Below are 7,178 nucleotides of genomic sequence, written 5' to 3' on the forward strand. Positions count from 1 at the left end.
TCCACCACCCTTGCCAGTTCGCTTTTCTCTGTGAAAAGTAAAAAAAAAAGAAATTACACACAGAGTCCACTCCAGTATGAAGCGTTCATTCTGGACAATAATACCTAATCTTATATTCCCCCTAAACAGTTCTCTCCCTCATCTGTTTCAATGCAGTACACATTATTTATCCTCTCTTAGTTCCCCCCAACTCTGATGTCAGACACCCTTTATAACAGTGGCACTATACAGTATTTGTCCTTTTGTGACTAAGATATATCACTCAGCATAATATCCTCCGGGGTCACCCAATTTGTATAATATTTCATGAGTTCCTTGTTTTTCAATGCAGCTTAGTATTCCATTGTACAATAGCTTCTTTAGCCATGCATTTATTGATAGGCACTTGAGTCATTTCCAGCTCTTTGTTATTGTGAACAAAGCCACAATAGACATGGGTGTACATATATCTGTTTGGGTGGCAGTAATGGTTTCTTTGCGGTATATCCCCAGTATTGGAATTGCTGGGTCAAATGATATTTCTATTTGCAAATTTTTGAGAAAGTGCCATACTGTCTTCCATAGTGGTGGCACCATTTTATACTCTCACCAACAGTGAATAAGGGTTTCAGTTTCTCCACAACTTGACAGCATTTGTTGTTTGCTGTTCTGTTAAATTTTACTATTCTTACTCGGGTGAGATGACATCTCATGTTTTAATTTGCATCTCTCTTAGAACTAGAGATGTTTGAACATTTCTTCATGTGTTTGTTCGCTATCTGAATGTCTTTTTTGGTGAAGTGTCTGTGCCCATTTTTCAATTGAGTTGTTTTTCTTTATCTTGATTTCCACTTGATTGTAGATCCAAGCAAGATGAAATCATTAACAATGTCATTTTTTCTCCACCTATTATATTAGCTATCATATTTTGTTAGGTACTGTCAAATAAAATCTGAGTCTTTGTGTCAAGAATATATCTTGCTCATGGATAAAAGGACTCAATATTGTGAAAATGACAATACTATCAAAGACAATTTAAACATTAAATGCAATCCCAATACAAATACCAATTACATTCTTCGACGAGATGGAAAAGGCAATCTCCAGTTTCATTTGGAATGGAAAGAGGCCTCAAATAAGCAAAGCACTCCTTAAAAAGAGAAACAAAGTAGGAGGCATCTCATTCTCTGACCTCAAATCCTACTACACTGCCTTGGTGGTCAAGACAGCATCAATGGAATAGAATTGAGAACCTAGAAACCAGCCCATCTACCTATGGTCAACTGATTTTTTACAAGGAGATGAAAATAGTTAAGTGGGAAAATGATAGCCTTTTTTACAAACGATTGTTGCCAGGATTGGAAAATTATCTGTAGAAAACTAAAGCAAGATTCACACCTCACACCATACACAAAAACCAACTCAAAGTGGATCAAAGACTTAGGACTAAAACCAAGGGCTATAAACTTCATTAGAAAAAAGCTTGGAAGCACTCTGGAAACCCTAATCCACAACATAAGCAGTCTTCCAAGCATCCTGAAAAGCCTACAACCAGGAAAGGATAAAATAGATAAATGGAGCTTTTGAAGAATAAAATTCCTACACAGCTCCAAAAATTTCTCTAACAGGGTGAAAAGTAAAGGCACAGAGAGGGGAAAATATTTGGTAATGACATGTCTAATAAGGAACTTATATCTAAAATTTATAAAAGACTCTAGCACAAGAACAAGATAAAGTATTTTATAAAATTTAATGCGCATTCATTATTTAAAAAAGAAATCACAACCAACCAACTTGAACAAAGTAGAGAAAAAAGCATCTACAAAAATCTAACAGTTGAATCATGCTTAGATTTAAAAATCTTGATTTTTTACATATGACATCTGGGAGTACACAAGAATACATCTCACCATCACTCTATTCAACATTATACATCTTGTTATTGTTGTGGTGGTGGTGGTGGTGGTTGTTATGTCCCATCGAGTCACTTGAGACTCATAGCGACCCTATGTACAAGAGCTCTAAATGCTGTTCTACCCCGTGCCAACCTAGCCATCTCAAACGCACTTATTCCCACAGCTCCAGTAACAGAATCGATCCATCTCATCGAAGGTCTCCTCTCCTTTGCCACCCCTCCACTCTGTCAAACATGATGTCCCTCTCCAAGGACCAGTCCCTCCCTGCAACATGCCCAAAGTATGTCAGATGAAATTTCAGAATCCTTAACTCCAAGGAGCATTCCGGCTTCACCCTCTCCAGGACAAACCTGTTTGTTCTCCTAACAGTCCATAGTATATTCAACACTCCTCTCCAGCACCACAGCTCAAAGGCATCAATTCTCTTTCTATCTACCCTATTCGCTGTCCAACTCTCTGAAGCATAGCACGTAATTGTGAAGACTATAGCCTGGATCAGGTACACCTTAGTCTCCAGTCTGACGTCATTGCTCTTCAGTACTCTTGAGAGGTCCCTCACAGCTGACTTTTCCAATGCAATTCGTCTCTTGATTTCCTGGCTACTGTTACCAGGAGTGTTGATTGTGGAGCCAAGTAAACCAAAAGTGTTAACTAGCTCAATCTCTTCATCTAGTTAATATAATATGACAAGTAAAAAACATAACAGTCCCTAGGTGGCACTAAAAGTTCACTCTCCAACCTCTAGTGGAAATGTTGGCAGTCCATATCCATCTGAAGGTGACTTATGATAGGAAAAGTGAACTACTTACATCACAACTTTGAAATCCTTTCAGAGCAGCACTATTTTGCACAAGGACTCAGATTTTATTTGACAGTACCTTACAAAAATATGATAGCTCATATGATAGATGGAGAAAAAAAATGACATTGTCAATGATTTCATCTTGCTTGGATCCACAATCAACACCCTTGAGACCAGCAGGTAGGAAATCAAAAGACGAATTGTACTGGGAAAATATGCTGTGAGTGACCTCTCCGGAATGCGAAAGAGTGATGATGTCAGTCTAAAGGCTAAGTTGTACCTTATTCAGGCCATGATTTGCTCAATTGTTTGCTATGCATCTGAGATTTGGACAATGACTAAGGATGACAGAAAAAGAACTGATGCTTTTGGATTGTGAAGGATGGCAAAAGAAGACTCAATGCCTTTGGGTTGTGATGCTGGAGAAGACCATTGACCATACCATGGACTCCCAAGAGAACAAGCAGGTCTGTCCTGGAGAAGATGAAACCAAGTTGCTCCTTGGAAGTAAGGATTTTAAAAGTCCATACTAACATATTGTAGTATTAGTTTAAAGTTGGATTTTCTAGCCATTATGTTAGCCCCCACTGGTCTTATGCTACCTTAACTGTGGACACACAGTCTTGAAAATCATCAACAGCTATGAAACTAATATAAGAGGGAGAGTGCCTTACATACTGTAGAGTGAGATCCTTGTGACAGTGTTGAAGAGAGAAGAGACTGTGGCACTGCTGAGGACAGACTGTGACAAGGTGTATCCTGAGTCTTCCTGCATTTGTGCTGTCAAGAGTTAAAGATTTTGCTTCCTGAATTTTTGAAGAAGATAACTTATAACTGTTCTGAGGTAAACCTTGCTGGATGATTTTTATTTGTGCTACTGAACTGAACTGGGATTTATACTAACTGAGGAATTGTGGTTTGCTGTTAATCTGTCTTGGAACTGCTGGAATTGCTTTGGGTAATATTCTTTGCCTCACGCACTCCCAAACCTACTTCCCTAACAAACGCCATTCTCGGTACCACAACTATGAGTAAAGTCTGTGAGTCAACAAACTAACAAACCCACTGTTTAGTAGAGAAAAGAAGTTCAAGAGCATGGATTGGTTGATGTGTCTGATCAAGAAGTATTCTGTTTGGGACCTTGGATATTATTGATGGGGACATATCCCCTTTATGAAGCAAGTAGAAGTCAGACTCCACCATCGTCATGTTACATCTGCTTGCTTTACACATACTTTGTTTCCAGGAGGGGCAAGTCCTTGGAGAAAGTCATCATACATGGAAGGACAGAAGGTCAGTGCAAAAGAGAAAAGCCTGGATGAGATGGATTAAACAGTGACTGTGGCAATTGGGTCAAGTGTGTTGGACACAGTGAGTTAGGCTCATGATTGGTCAAGATTCACAGCCATTGTTCATAAAGCTACTATGAGTCATAATCAACTCCACAGCACCATAACAACAACAACAAATACATATATTATTACAAAGTAAAATATTAATTCATGGTAGCTAACTAGATAGATATAGATAGATATGACGTTGTTGTTGTTATGTGCCATCAAGTCACCTATGACGCATAGCAATCCAACGGACAACAGCTCTAAACCCTGCTCTATCCTGTGCCAATCATATTGTCTCTGACAGACCTACCCCCATTACCCCAGACACTGAATCAATCCATCTCATTGAGGGTCTTCCTCTCCTGTGCTGTCCCTCCACCCTCCCAAGCATGATGTCCCTCTCCAAGGATCGGTCCCTCATTGCAACATGTCCAAAGTATGCCAGATGATGCTTCAGAATAGACAAATATATAGATATATGTTGTTGTTGTTGTTAAGTGCTGTCGAGTCATAAACAACTCATAGTGTCCCTGTGAACGAAAGATCTAAACACTTGTATAACTTTCATCATTTCTCTAAATTCATAGTTTCCAGAGGCAAACTATTTCAGAAGTGGATGCCACTCCTGCTTCCAATCCTGCCTCGGAGCTTCACTAAACACTGTCCATGATGGGTAACCATTATCACATTTGACACATCAGTGTCATAGTGTTTAGCATCACAGCAGCCATGTCTTTCCTCTGTACAGCAAATGGACAGATCAGTGCTGTACCACTTAGAAGAATGTTTGATCAAAAATAATTAAAACCAGGTTGAAGGCCAAGGGCCATCAGCTCAAGAGCCCAAATGTCTTTTTAAATAGCTACTCCACTCATCTTCCAAAACTGGATTCTGGCCCCAAACTGGTGACCAAATGCCTTTCAAAATACAAGGCCAAATCCAATCAACTCACAACCAATTGAGCAAAAATTCTACACCCAAGCCTCAACCAGAACCATAAAACACACCCTTTTAGAATCTGGGCACTCCACTCATCTTCCCAACCATAGAGGAGTCAGAACTTAAGCATGCCTGGCCCTTCAGCAGGTTTTTCAGAGGCAGTTAATAGAACAAGAGGAGATTGCCCACCCTTCTCCTGAGGAGCAGCTTGGTATCCTCCAACGACACATGCCTTCAGGATCACAATTTCTTGCCAACAGGCTATATCTATAAAATTTTATAAGGGTTACCTTTTATTTGTAAAATCATTTAGAGACTGTGCCATGAAAATCCAGCTAGGTATTCTCATGGCATAAGACCCATCATTTAAAGCAGGCTTCTATATAAGAGGGGCAGGTTATCATTTCATGTCCTGGCGGAACGTCTCCTTTTTTTCAAACTACCAATGCTGCATCATCAAACCTGTATTTCAGAATCAGCATCTCTGATATACTGTGGCTAAGAGGTTATTCTTAAGAACATGTAGGCCTGAGCACAGCTCTCTGATGATTCTTTATTCAGGGTAGGGGGCATCAAATTGTTCCTTTAGCAGCATCTCCATTATTCTAATTGTTTTGTGGGCACCTTGTCTAAGAATATATTGGCAAATATTTCCAAAATACAGCTGGGAAATCCAGCCCCCATGATTGAAATCCTGCCTCTTTGAATAAATTCTGTCCAATTTCAATTTTTCACACTTTCCCAGAAGACTAACTCTTCATAGACACATACTGTGTCCATGTAAGGCAGTGAGTGATTTCATATGGCCATGCTTTTTCCCTGACGATTGAGTCACAATTCCTCTTCTAACTCGATATTGTTGTTGTTGTTGTTGTTTAATGCTGTCGAGTCGTAGATGACTCATAGCGACCCTATGAACGAACAGCCTGAGCACTGTTCATACATAGAGTTTCCAGAGGCAAGCCATTTTGGAAGTGGATGCCGCTCCTGCTTCCAGGCTTGATTTAGTTGGGAAGCTACAGCCCACACTGTCCACCATGGGTGCCCCTTACCACGATTGGCACATCACTGTCACAGGCTTCAGCATCACAGCAACCACGAGTTACCTCTGTACAGCAACACACAGTCCAGTGCTATACCACCTAAAAGAATGTTTGACAGGAAGACAATTTGAACCTGGCTGAGGGCCACAGATGAAAATCACCCACCTCCGGCTTGGTAGCACAGCTTCCTTCCACTAGGCCAACGTAGCTCTCTCTTGGTCGTAGTCATTGTTATTGTTGTTTAATGCCATCGAGTCATAGACGACTCATAGTGACCCTATGAACGAACAGCCTGAGCACTTGATATTAGGTTTTTAAAAATTCTCACCTTTCTCAAAATTTCTGGAATCACATTCTGACTGACTGCAATCCTTTTCCTATAGATAATTCCTGTAGATTTATCTCTTTTATCTTCGACTATTTTCACAGAGATGGCATTTTTACTCATGGGGTTGGGATACTTCTGGAGAAAGCTGGAGTCCACCTGCTTAACAAGATACTTGTACAACTGGCGAACGTCCACCATGACCCACATCAGCACTCCATGGCCCCGTGTGCTGACCAAACCTTCGGGAGTGCAGTGCAGCTTGAGCTCTGCTCCGGTCCACCTATTTTTTTCATTAAATAAACCACACAATGTTTAAACTAGTTATTGTTATTAGGTGCCATCAAGTCAACTACAAATCAAAGCAACTCTATGAATAACAGACCTGAACCTTGGCCCATCCTATGCCATTCTCATAACCACTGTTATTCTCAAGCCCATGTAGCAGTCATTGTGTCAATCCATAGCACTGAGGGACTTCCTCTCTTTTCTTGACCTCTTCCCAGCATGATATTTTTCTTCAAGGACAATTTCCTACTGAAAATATGTCCAAAGCAAGTGAGACAAAGGTTGACTATACTTGCCTGTAAGGAAAGTTATTGTTACAGTTCGTTTGAGACAGATTTGTTTGTTCTTTTGACTATCAATGGTACATTCCATACTGTTCTCCAACACCACAAATCCAAGGCATTGATTCTTTTGTCACATTTATACATTGACCAACTTGCAGATGCATAGAAAACAATTGAAAATGCTTTATCTTATCTTGAATCAGGTGCACTTTAGTCTTTAAACAGACATCATTACCCTTTAGAACTTTGGAGAGGTCCTTAA

The 7,178-nt window shown here is 40.0% G+C and overlaps 2 pseudogenes; both read right to left on the reverse strand.

Annotated features, from left to right (window-relative positions):
• The window catches only part of LOC102844306, a 52,251-nt pseudogene extending 48,543 nt beyond the window's left edge, over positions 1-3,708 (reverse strand).
• Positions 3,709-5,529: 1,821 nt separating this feature from the next.
• LOC102844721 lies at positions 5,530-6,554 on the reverse strand (annotated as a pseudogene).
• Between the last annotated feature and the right edge of the window lie 624 nt (positions 6,555-7,178).

This window comes from Elephantulus edwardii, unplaced genomic scaffold, assembly GCF_000299155.1.
Source record: "Elephantulus edwardii isolate Elephantulus edwardi_28Jun2011 unplaced genomic scaffold, EleEdw1.0 scaffold00038, whole genome shotgun sequence".
In the NCBI taxonomy this organism is placed as follows: Eukaryota; Metazoa; Chordata; class Mammalia; order Macroscelidea; family Macroscelididae; genus Elephantulus; species Elephantulus edwardii.